Source organism: Bombus pyrosoma, linkage group LG12 (genome assembly GCF_014825855.1).
Source record: "Bombus pyrosoma isolate SC7728 linkage group LG12, ASM1482585v1, whole genome shotgun sequence".
In the NCBI taxonomy this organism is placed as follows: domain Eukaryota; kingdom Metazoa; phylum Arthropoda; class Insecta; order Hymenoptera; family Apidae; genus Bombus; species Bombus pyrosoma.
Genome location: NC_057781.1, coordinates 10,559,004 through 10,571,469, shown reverse-complemented (window position 1 = coordinate 10,571,469; position 12,466 = coordinate 10,559,004). Strand labels below are relative to the sequence as shown.

General features: G+C 40.5%; 1 long non-coding RNA gene and 1 other non-coding gene across 2 annotated transcripts; one reads left to right on the top strand and one right to left on the bottom strand.

Annotated features, from left to right (window-relative positions):
- The first annotated feature begins 9,392 nt into the window (after window positions 1-9,392).
- LOC122573826 lies at window positions 9,393-10,657 on the top strand. The gene is made up of 3 exons (XR_006318825.1): window positions 9,393-9,909; window positions 10,046-10,136; window positions 10,303-10,657. It is a non-coding gene; the product is annotated as an uncharacterized LOC122573826 (long non-coding RNA).
- Trnas-uga lies at window positions 9,596-9,679 on the bottom strand. Its single transcript has one exon. It is a non-coding gene; the product is annotated as a tRNA-Ser (tRNA).
- Window positions 10,658-12,466: the final 1,809 nt, after the last annotated feature.

The following is a 12,466-nucleotide window of genomic DNA, read 5'->3' as shown; positions in this document are numbered from 1 at the left end:
TCTCTGTAACTATAGCGTGCTGTTTTCTTTTCTCAAACTATTCTCTTGAACGATATTGTTAAGAATTCTTCGTTGCGCGTTAAATCAAGTTCGAAACTTTCACGCGTACTCTGTACCGTTCACCGAGTCTTGGAAATTGGATGAACGAAAATCGGCTCAGCTTCCATCTGAAATTCGATTTTTATCGAGTTTATCCTAGCCGACCGATCGTTACTTAATTCGCGTAGAACCGAATTAGCGCGCCACCGTTCGTCAGATTTAGAGCGAAGCGCCGTTGTTATTTTTCCAGCGCGAGTCGCCCGAGCGGGGCAAAGCGCGTCGTGCCGGGAATGTCGAGAAAAACGAAAGAAAACGCGCGAAAGCACGCGGCGATTTTCGACTCGGCGCTAAAGCACAATGCCTGCGAATTCTTCGCGGATACGACGTCGACGAGCTCTCAGCGTCTCTATATTTACGAGCGAGAAAGTCACTGGTTGCTCGACTGATTCACCATCGAGATACGGGTTAAATTCGATTGTTCCTTCGTTCTATCGTCACCTGTCTAATTTAACGCGTTTCTTGTTAGGCTGATCTTTGACGACTTTCCGTTCGTACCAGTCGTACCGGCCGCGCAACAGCGAACACTCGTTGAGGCGAACGAACGTGATACGACAGAAAGATACCGAATATTCGCAACACCAAATCTACTTAACGAAAGAATAAGAATTCGCGTGAAATATGAGAAGGTTTCTCACACCCGGCCATGTTGTCAACGCGTTAAATTAAAGTTCCATTCGATTTTATCAACGACAATCACATTACAAAGACACTTTTCCAACATTTATCAACGTAATCTGGCAAGAAATCCAGCTCTTTCCACCTACCTTCTCTTTTTTCTCTAGCAAGTCACAGTGAAATAGATTCGTTAGAAAGAAAGGCAAAGAGCTGCGTGTCTAACGGTCGCGCGCCTCGCTACCCGGAGAAACGGATCTCCTTATTTTTCTTGCGCGGCCCCGTAACCGGCGCAGAAAGTATAAGTTATAGCGACGAGAGTGAACTCTCGCTGTAAAATATATACAGCGGGCAGTGGTCATTAAGAGAGTCATTTGTAAGCAGTTGTAACCGCGCGTCGAGTGCTTTACGATAGCCGAGCTGTATTTTATGCCGACAAGAGGTCCACGTCGGTAACGCGAGCTCATAATGAGACTAGCTTTTATAGAGTCGAATGGTTTTTCTCGGGTTTCCCGCGCGCACGACCCGAAAGTCACGTCGATCCGTTCGATCGAGACCGGAAGCCGCAAGAACCCGTCTCCGTCTTGATAGAAGCGTGTCGATTTTCCAGACGTTGCGGGGGATCTACGAACTCTACGGAGAAAGTTCCACGACTTCCACCCTGTGGCTCGCGAACTTTCATGAATACCGGTATCTCCTTTCTCATTGTTAGTTCTTTATTCTATCTTCCATTCGGATGGTAACTTCAGAATCGGAGATTTTTTTTTTTTTTTTTGCTATGGATGTATTCCATAAAGCAGGTATTTACGGTAACTGGAAAAACGTGCTCGTATTTTTCAATTAAGCGTCTCGTTTCATCAGGTTCGATACGACGACAGCGTAACGATCGCTTAAAACGTCTTCGAGTTTTTAGCAAATATATGGTAATGTTTTAATCTTCGTTTCATATAAAACAACGAGTAAACTATGTTACGTACTTCTTTAACATTTTGACATTTTATATTTCATGACAAAAATCTATACAGAAATACGTATTATTAATGTTAAAGATAGAAAGAATTTTCCTGTTGTAACGCGTTAACAAACATTATCGACTCTAATTAATGGCACTCCGATTACCATGATTATTCTCATCGTTACAAAAAGGAAAAGAAAGAGAAGAAACGAGTTCTCGAATGTCCCTGCGGGTAAAATCGAATCAAGGCCTCATTAGGCAAGCAACGAAAGGAACGGGGCGCGACAAAAACGATTCGTCGACGAAACGTTGACACCGCTGTTACGCAACGGTGTAAATCGGCACGAGCGACACCGCGTGCTTCCTCATTAACCGGCGCGAAAGTAAATCGCGAAACGGCCAGCCAGACGACGATTTATAAGGAATTTCGGGATTCGAGATTAGAAGAGATGCCGTTGCAGCCGATGAATCACTCGGAGTTCGCGGGCTGCGATTCCTGGCATTCAAAAGAGGCGTTAAGTGATTAAACGACTAGTTGTCATCGGTGACATTAACATATTGCGTTCCCCGCGGCCGGAGTTAATGACTTGTATCCAAACTACCGGCTGTCATGTAGAAAAGAATTATATATGACGGGGACGACAGTGGAAAGTGATCTTTCTGCCTGTGAACGAGATAAGAGATAGAACTGAATCTTTGCCGAGCACGATGCGCTTTGGGCACATCCGCGCAGCGTTCTTCTGTCCTCCGTTTTACGCTTCTTGTTCTGCGTGTTCAATACTTCTTTGTTTAATTTAACGATACGTTTACTAAATCTACTTTTAATACATCGACTAAATGATATAACGAAAAATAAAACAATATTCGTAATGAAACAAAGAGATTCATTATCGATGTTTCTATCTGTAATCGAAGATTACGAAGAAATTTTCAAGAAGAGAAGAACGGAATAGCATAAAGAGAAGATAAGAAAGGACAACGAAGAAGGAAGAGTGCAACGATGAAATAGGTAAAAAGAGGATAAAAGAGAAGGATGAACGTAGAACGGAAGAGGTCCTTGTGGACGAGAATCGACCTTCGAAACACGGAGAAAGCTCGCCACGTAAAGATCCACGGATAACAGGATATAAATGAGTCTTCGAGAGGTCCGAGGGCAAATATAGACCAGCGTGTTAGCAAGAGGTAGTGGTCTGAAATGGGACCGAATGGCACCAGTATGGAAATGCGATCGGCTTTTAAACGTCGAACCGCGCTCAGCTATGTTAATTCCGTACGTGTTACTCGAGGTGTAGCTTCTGTTTATCTTCGAATCTATCCAATGTAGCTTAACGAACGCCGGAGACCACCTACGTATAACCAAAGTCTAGCTGCTATTTTTTCTATCCAAGTTGTACAGTTTTTTTCACGGATAAAACCCTGACGATCGTTTTACCGAAGATATTAGACCGATAGGAAAGCTTTTTCGAGGATTTTCCTAAATTCCAGCAATCCACTAATTGAGATGTATGTATGTATATTTTAATTGTCGAAACATGGAACATTAAGAGGCGGATAACACATCTGGAAATATCAACTGCTGTTGAAAATTTAATCAATTCGATTGTTCTGCGATAAAAATGCATCTATGATTTCAAAGGTACTCGATATCGATGTATTTTTTCACGATCAACGTATGTCAATTACAAGTCAGACGAAAGTAGAGTTTATTAACGTAGTTTAATCCGATTAAAATATCGATCGATAGTTACTTTCATATGCAAATTAATATATTTTCCACGATGTACTACGTATGAGAGAGATCTCTCTGGTTGCGGCATGGCGAAGATAACAGTAGCAAGATATAATATTTTTGTGGAAATAGAAAGTTTGACGCTTAAAATTAGTTAAAATATCCTCTCTTATGAAACAACGTCCCGATTCTAAAACGTAATGATCGGTGTAAGACGCAGGATTACAGTCGCAAAATATATTTATTGTTTTCTGCAGCTTGGATTTCTCACGTTACGAACCACGCGAGTCAAGATCTTCGTAAACGAAGTTGTTACGATTAATAATTCTAACTCTTTTCACAGGAAGATCGTATCGCGCGTCGTAAAATAATTAACAAATTGAACATCCGTAAGTATTCTATATCTTAATGAAACAATTAAATTTATCTATCGCAGTAAAACTTTGTAACAAGGTTTCCTAATATTAATGTTCCTCGTCAAATCTACGACAAAAATCTAATTGAAAGTCGTCAACTGTACGCCCGTACTTATTCCCAGGTTCGTTTAATTTCATGAAATTTGCCCTGTTCTCTCTTTTTTCTTTCCTATACCCGCGATGATAAAACGCAAATTCATCGCATCCTATTAGAGCTCTCGTAGCGGCAACCATTTGAATTGCAAAGAATTAAATTCACCATGGAATATGAACGGCAAATAAAAACACCCCCTGCTTTGCCAATTACGTACATATATGCACAGTTCGAGTTGGTCCGAGTAAAATATCACTCGCGTGACTGTTGAACGTATACGTATATTACAAGTATTCACATACGTGTGCGAGTTGTACGGCAGGGAATCTCAGTGCGTATCAATTCCAGGGATAATACACGTGTGAAATTTCTCAGAGATCTTTGTGCTCTCCGTTGTCACACGTATTTAGGCCTCTTCTTTTATTTTCTGCTGTTGCGAATGAACGCTCGATTGGAATCGCTCTGTAAACAAAATCAGTAGCGACGATAAGACGTACGATGGTTGAAGAAACCGTTTGATACGAAAGCCGAGTACAAAAGGGGCGTTTGGTGAATCAAATATCTGTTTATCTTTAATCGTAATAATTAAACTTTAATTAAAATATGGCAGGAAAACATTATGTCAAGAGCGATTGAAAAGTAGGAAATATATTTTATTCGGGCTGTTCCGGAAATTTCTTGAAGCAAAGATGCTCGCAGCAGGGTTCTTCGAATTCCATGAAAGCGCTGTTGCTTCTAAAGCCGAGATGTTCGCGTTGATTAAGCGACGACACAAACGAACCGATCGATCGAAGGGAAACTTCGTAGTCGAGATTCGAGATCGCGGAAGGCGAGAAGCCTGTATGAACTTAATTTGATAGAAGCCGTGGCGTCTGCATAAAACGAGCTAATATAGAGCAGAGCCTCCCTCGAGCCAGACATTTTGCACGGTTCTCTAGTTTCCCGGGGTTAATAAAGACACCTTTGTGCGTGCCGCGGCAGAGGCATACACGTTCGCTTCTCTCGAACCGTTTGCACTCTGGCATCACGATTAAGGGATCGTGCGTGATCATCGCTTCAATTGAGAACATCACCTGTGAAGTGGTTCTCTCGAATTTGACGCAAATCTTCCGTGAACCGTGCGCACGTCTTTCGCCAGGAAAATAATTCAAAGGTACACGTGGTCGGATTATAAATGCTTATAACATGAAATTGTAAAAATCGCTGGAGAAACAGTGGAACTCCTCGAGCAAGAAATTCGAGAACCGCCGGAATAACTTGGAGAGTAATCGTAAATAACGACGAACAATTTGCAGTTGATTGAACCATTTTAAATATCTGAAACTGAAATTTTCATATCTACGAGGAGAAATTCGCTAAATCATAAACTAGCCTGCTGTACAGATCTTCGTAAATGTTACTAACAATCTTCCAACGCAGCGAGTTATTCCTTCCTTCCACGAATAACAGGAATCACCGTGATCGTTGTTCCGTAAATGTCTGTCGATGAAATCAAAGCAACAGAACGTCTGGAAAGTTGAGCGATCCTCTAGCGATGCAGCTCGGTGATCAAAGGGGTGTCGTGAAAAAGCGAGGTTTCGGGGCGACGGTGCCAGCATCTGTTTTTCATTGGACCGGCAGCTAGCCGCGAATTCTTCGCGTTTTCGCCATTTCGTTTGGCGAATCTCGTCGGCGAAGGAAGATTCCGAAAGCTCGTCGAGAATGTCCTCTCATTAATAAAAGCGCGACGCGACACGTTATCGAGACGGTCAAACAGATGCGTTCACCTCGCGTCGCTTGCCAAAGCTGGCCAGAACTCGAGACTTCCGTGGAATGCACGAATCCGGCATACTTTCATCAATTTCGCGTGTCTGATGAGGCCACGCGCAGCTATTTCATTGACGACTCGAGCGGATAAGCTTTAACTGGCGAACCGAGCATTGACACGGAGGCTTCGTTATCGTCAACTACGATAACGCGTTCATCGATGTTGGCGAAGACGCCGGCGCTCGTTGAGTGTACGTCGAATCTCACTGGTCCAACTGGCACAGCGATAGTTAACAGTAGTGGCAGTAACGAGTTGCGATATCGGCAATCCTTTCGTTCGTGTTCTCTTTCCATAAGAAAATTGATAGAAGAAGTTGTGACTTGAAAGGTCAATGAACTTTTTAATTTTGTGTAGCTTCGTATAAATAGAGAAGCGGCAGGAGATCGTTACACATAATCACGTGCTTAGCAGTTATATGCTATAATAGCAAATATTCGTTCTAAAATTAAACGTTCGAAGGAAAGATATCAAATGTAAAATGAAATATTTCGAAGAAAGATCATAGCTGTAAAATTAGATACACTGGAGTACGATAAATAAAGGTTATTAAGGAAGTAAACAATGGACCTTGCGGGCAAAGTTCATGAAAGAAGATGGCGTAAATTGTACGGGCAGCTAATTTTTAAACAAAGCCTTAATTTCGTAGCTTCATAATATCGTTGCTTACCGGTTATTACTCGTCGGGATAATAAATGATTATTACGTCGAGGAGGAGGGAGGAGAACTCGGGGGATGGAGTCGAAGCAGGGTCGAAGAAGAATTCTTTGATGTTTTCTCGCTCGACCTGCTTCAAGCGGAGCGACAAATTCTCCGATATTCGAGCGATGAAAAGCTCCTTCTTGTGGGCTTTCTTCACGGTTTTCATTGTAATATGTGCGGATTAGAGTATGGTGAATTAACGCAAAATGATCGTTGCTTGTCGCGTTCTTGGAAACAATTTTTTATTAATTATACATTTATTAGAGCAAATTGATTCACGTATATAGTTTCTACATGTAGAAAATGATTAAAAAATGTTGCGATAAAGGAGACGTTAATTACAGAATTAAAAGAATATTTGTGCACAGCCAAGATGTAGCGATTGTTAGTCATCGATAAGATTTTACGCGGTTCGAATTAAGTACGAAGCGTGTAACACGCGAAAGCAGCGCGTGCCTCGCTTCGCATAGAGTTAGCAGTGATAAGACCTCTTTATCAAGGTTAAATAGCGTGTAAATGGAAACGGCAAGTTATACAATTAGAGTAGCTTTAGATAAGTATGACGGACGAGAAAATAGAACGAAATAGATCGTTTGAATTTTAAAAATACAAATTCGATAGTTAAAGAAAAACGATGCTCTGCGTTCGTGTAAATATCTGGACCAAAGACGTTCGTCTCTTTTCATACGATACGTTTAACCATATTTTTATCGAGAAACACGCAATAAAAGTAAATAAAATCATATTTCATCGATAAGAAGCAGCCACTGTCCTGATAATTCCGAGCGGAGTAGTGCAAGTGTTGTACAAGTTGCTATGGAGCGAAAGAAGCGAAAGAAGCGAAAGAAGACGTCAACGGGCGCAACAAAGGCAGGCGGAAGATCGGATCGAAGGGGAATCGAGATAATTCCATTTCAGTACATCACACACGGCGGAACGGTGTTGAATCGGAAACGGGGAATCCACATCGACGATCGCGATCGTCAGGCGTGCACGGTCGCCGCTTACTTATTTCTTCGCAAATATGCCGGGCTAGCGTTCTCCTGCTTGATGAGTGCGCAAAGAGGATAACGAAGGCCGTAAACCTTTCCAGTGGCTCTGCATGCGATTTCTGATTCGCTTCCACGATCGACTAAACGACCGGGCGACGTCTTATTTGCGCTTTCGCATCCTTTTCGTTTCTTCTCTCTCACTCTCTCTCTCTCTCTCTCTCTCTCTCTCTCTCTGTTCCTTGCGTCGTTTTCTTTTTCTTCTTTCTTTCTTGCTCTTCTTGCTCGATGCTCGACACGGTACATTTGTCCTCGACCGTACAATGGTTCACCGCGATTTCCGCGATAGCCGACAGCTTTACGGTCATCTCGTCTCAGAAGAAAACGTATGCTAATTCGTCGACGGGTCTGATTTCTCGCGCTTTAAAGGTCTGAGATAGGACGGTGGCTTTTGATGTGGATCCACGTTATTAAAGTTAAATTATTGCCACTTCTTGCACTAACATTAACGTGTTTCCATTTGTATAAGTAATTTCAAGAGTTTCGCAATCATCGCGATGGTAATTAAATTACTCGTATTGCGTAAAATGGCACAGTCTGTCGTCTCTGATTAAAAAATCCTTCAATTTCTTATTATCAAGATCTTATAACAGGTTTCTTTAAAAATACCTCCTACAGATAGTTTCATAATTATTTAATTGTAAGACATTTATCTTTGCGCCGAGAGAGTGGATTTGTGCAACGTTTGCGAAATCGTGCGAAAAATAAAGTTGATTAATTAGTTGGGTTTATGGGAAAGCCTATATTATAAGCCTCTTTACGCACTCGCTCTGACATCCTTTGCGACAAGTCAGGTATAATTGTGAAACATTAACAAGCAAATCGCGATATACATACATAAATTATTGGACAAATAGAATTTGTTCGAGAAATAATTTTATTTACGTAAAACGCGTAAAAAAAAAAGCGAAAAGTAAAACTTCCTGACAAGAAGCAGCTGGCTTCGACCAATCTAGAACAAGCACTGCTTAATTCTACCCCGAAGCGAGCGATTTTTATTCACGAGGCGGAGCGCGCTTCCGGTCTGGTCGCGGCTTTCTGTCTGTTGCCGTTTCCGGCAGCGGAGAACAACTCTCCCGGAGGAAATAATTTCATCAAAAAGTCGCGTCGAGCGTGGAAGAAAGCCGCGCTCGGCCATGCTTCTCCAGTTCGCGCAAGCGCGTTTTACGCCGCCGTAATTGCGAGAGGCATAATTGCAGTCCCCTTTGTTTCTTCAATTACGCGAGTTTTATAAACGAGCGACGCGAGAGAAACGCGAGGGGGCCGTCGAGGAATTTTTATGAAATGGCTTCTGTTCTCGGCGGCGTTGTCATCGCTCGCCCGTGGACTCCACCTACGCAACCACCATCGAAAAACGAGGGTGTTCGTAATTTTCCTCCCGTTTGTTCGCGATATTTCCATAATCTTCCTTTTTCACGTTTATATCATTTTGCATTTTTTTACAGAGAAATTTTGTAAGCGTAACGGGTTCTGTTCGAAAGTTCCATGTTCCTGATCAAGTTGGAATTAAATCTATCGTGGTTAAATGTATGTACGCGTATGTCGAATGAAATCGATAATTTTTACTAAAAACACCTCTCTAAAAATACATTCGTAATACTCGTTTTACAATTCTGTTACAAATTCTAAACGTTGCGGGCGTCATCGCTCGTAGAAGTAACTTATCTTTCGCAATGCATCAACGTCGACGTACGTTCTATCGGGTCCTGCGTGCCCTTTGCAAATTATTATCGCTATCATCGAATCTCGGTTGAACGTAACGCTGATTGCGTAGGTGCGATGACGAATTACAACTTCCCAATCTCTATTCAAATCTGCATACTTCATACTTCCGAGCAGTCGTTATACTCGCGGAAGCCACGCTTCGGAAACCTTTTCTTCTCCGATTCATTTACAATCGTAGCTGACGCAAAATAAACGTTGCATAAGTGACAAATGAACGTTGGAAATACGCGAATTAAACTCTATACTGTGTAAGCGTCGAGAGAGTAAATGCGGTCATAGTATATCTCTGTAGACGTTTGAGATCGATTTTCTTTTTTAAATATTGTATCGATAATAATTGAAAAATAATACGTATATGATATTTTAGCATCCTATGCTTGTGTAAAAATGATTTAAAAAAAAAAAATTTTCGCTGCGGACAGGATTCGAACCTGTGCGGGTAATACACCCAATGGATTTCAAGTCCATCTCCTTAACCGCTCGGACACCGCAGCTCTGTTCAGTAGGTTCTAATATACGGTATAAAAGTTGAATAGAACGCAAAGTGTTCGTAAATATTTTACTACAGATAAAAGATAGATTAACGTAATAGGTGATAATAAAAGAAGATATTAGGAACTACGCATTGCGTTGCGTAACAAACGTAAACCGATCGTATTAAAGTAAGAAGTATTGTATAAAGCAAAGAGATAGAAGAGATCTTGTAACGCTTCATAAAGTGAACGTAAGAATTTGAATATTCTTTCTTATCATCGTAACAAAACAACGCTATCGAAATATTTCGTAGCCTATTTTCTAACTAATTTTTCCTAAAAAAAAAAATCAGTAATTCTACAGATCTGAATCTTTCACCAAAATAGTTACTTCTTTGCTTTCGCCGCCAATTGAAGGAGGAACCACAAAATCACACGATTGCCAACGTGTTAATTAAGCTTCAATTAATAGAGTCCAGTAAGTTTCTTTCACGACGCCACTGTTACTTGGGTAAGAATTTCAATTAGCCGAGGAAACGATCGAACTAAGACAATTACAAGGGAACAGGGTCGCATTTCCGGGTTTTAACGAATGAACTGCAGATTAATTAAACTCGCTTCTCTCTCTCTTTCTTTCCTGCAAGGTTCCGAGGAAAGCGGCACATTGCGACCGTATTAACGATAATTGAGTCATCTCACGGTTGTTTAATTGCGATCGTTAACAGAATGATATCGAGCGTCGTGTGTAGCCCTGGTCTTAAAGTGAAAAGGAAAAAGAGAAATTGTGATTTTCACGACCGTTATTCTCGACTCGTGTCGCTCGCAATTAACCATTTTCAAGGATGATAAGAAAGGACATGCAGGAACATCGATGAACGTTTAATTTAACCGTTAATTACCAGATATAGCGACGTTACTCTTTTTAACGTGTCGTATCCCTTGTAACATCTCAGTAATGCTTGTATCTTTATTTGTTAATTTATAAAATAACATTGCTTCATGTCCACTTACATCGAAGATTTTTTTCTAGTTGTTTTCTGAATATTCCTAAAAATTTACTTTATATCCTTTCAGTTTTTTTTCAATTTGCATTTTAATTCGTATTCAGTTTGATTTCTAATCGAATATTCCTCGTTCTGTAATCATGGATCGAAGATCGGTCTTTCACTTGTGACATAAAATATCATTTTTATTCTCTTTCGTTTTCATCTCGTTAGTCTTGGGCATTAATAACATAAATTTTTAACTTAAACAATTAATCTTATCTTTATGGACGTCGAACAATTGGGAACATCGTTAATTTGGAAAAAAAGGTCTTTAATTTATAAGAGTTCGTTCGATATAACCTGATCTCTTCGCTTATTTACATTTCAGCATCGCGATAACTCCAAAAAAATTGCCCGCTCTTTCACAAACAAAGCTATATAGCACACGTATACGAAGTTCTTCTTACGTTCCAGCCCCCGATTCTGCAATATCATTGCGCATTCACTTATAACAACATTAAGCTCATTAATATCATCAACAGAAGCAATAAATTTCCTCGTGACCATACGGCAATTCGCCGACTGAGAAAGTCACGATCCTATTTGTCGTGTGACTTTTCCTCGTTCAAAAGGATCGAGGTGAAAAAAAGAGGAACTTTTCCTCGTCTCTATCGAAAGCAAGGAAAGACGCAACGAAAACTCGTTTCGGACCTGCATTCAGAAAACCAAGGCCGTGTATTCCGTAGCGACTAGCGGACGAAATATCAAAGGTTTTCGCGGATCATTTTTCATTCCCATAATCGGTCGTCTCATCTCGAGCAGCTCGTGACACTGCACTAACTGACAGTGACGAATCGACAGTTGTTGAGTCAACCCTTGAGACACTGACTGAGACTGGTGTCTCTGTCCCACGCGTTTCGTGACTAATGAAAACGTAGCGTCCTTTCGAATCCGACGAATTGTACTCTGACTCGATCGGACTTTATTCGCTGTGTCGTGAGAAGTTTCAGATCGCTATCGATGGTCAGTCTAGAAATGGAAAGTCTGATCTGCGTCGAACTATCGCGCAACGTTTACTCTTGTGAATAATTATGGCTGTATCTAATAAGTAAAAGTTATTTCATAGTTTTGGGAAAAATGTGTCGAGGATTGTCTGAGATTGGGAGATCTTGTATCTTTAGTTGATTTTGTGTCTGTAATTTAGAAAAAAAAAAATACTTGCTAAGAACAAGGAAGAAAAATTAGAAAATTATTAAGAAGGTAAAGAATAGTTATTTCTCTCTGTTGCGTTACGCAACATTAGCTTTATCCTTCCTTTCTCTATTTACGAAACTACAATGGTATTTGTTATTAATATCTATAAGACTTGTAAAACGTCAATAGCATTAGATATACGTCATAATCGCTGAAACGCTTTACGCAAATGGTAAATACGCTGTGCCAGTCATTTTATCAATTCACGTCACATGGTGCGTAGATAAGAATACAAGAATATTAGCATCGATTCATTAGTCACTCGGTCTAGAAGGAATTAAATTGCATAATATCTCTGCGTAATTATATCTTTTTTCTTTGTTTAACCTACGCCTTTAGTATTCACTTTCTAAGCTTTGAATATTACAATGTTACTCGTAAAAAGGTCATGGAATGTCAATTTGTTGGCACTATAATTTTTAATTCTCAATTTTTATAGCGTAAGTAATGAAAAACAAGGTTAATAAAATCACACGTATACCTATCTAATGGCAGAATCGACGCTATCGTGTTTTCTTTCATTCAATGAGCATTCCAAGCAGTTGCAACTTTTAATTACGTATAGGTA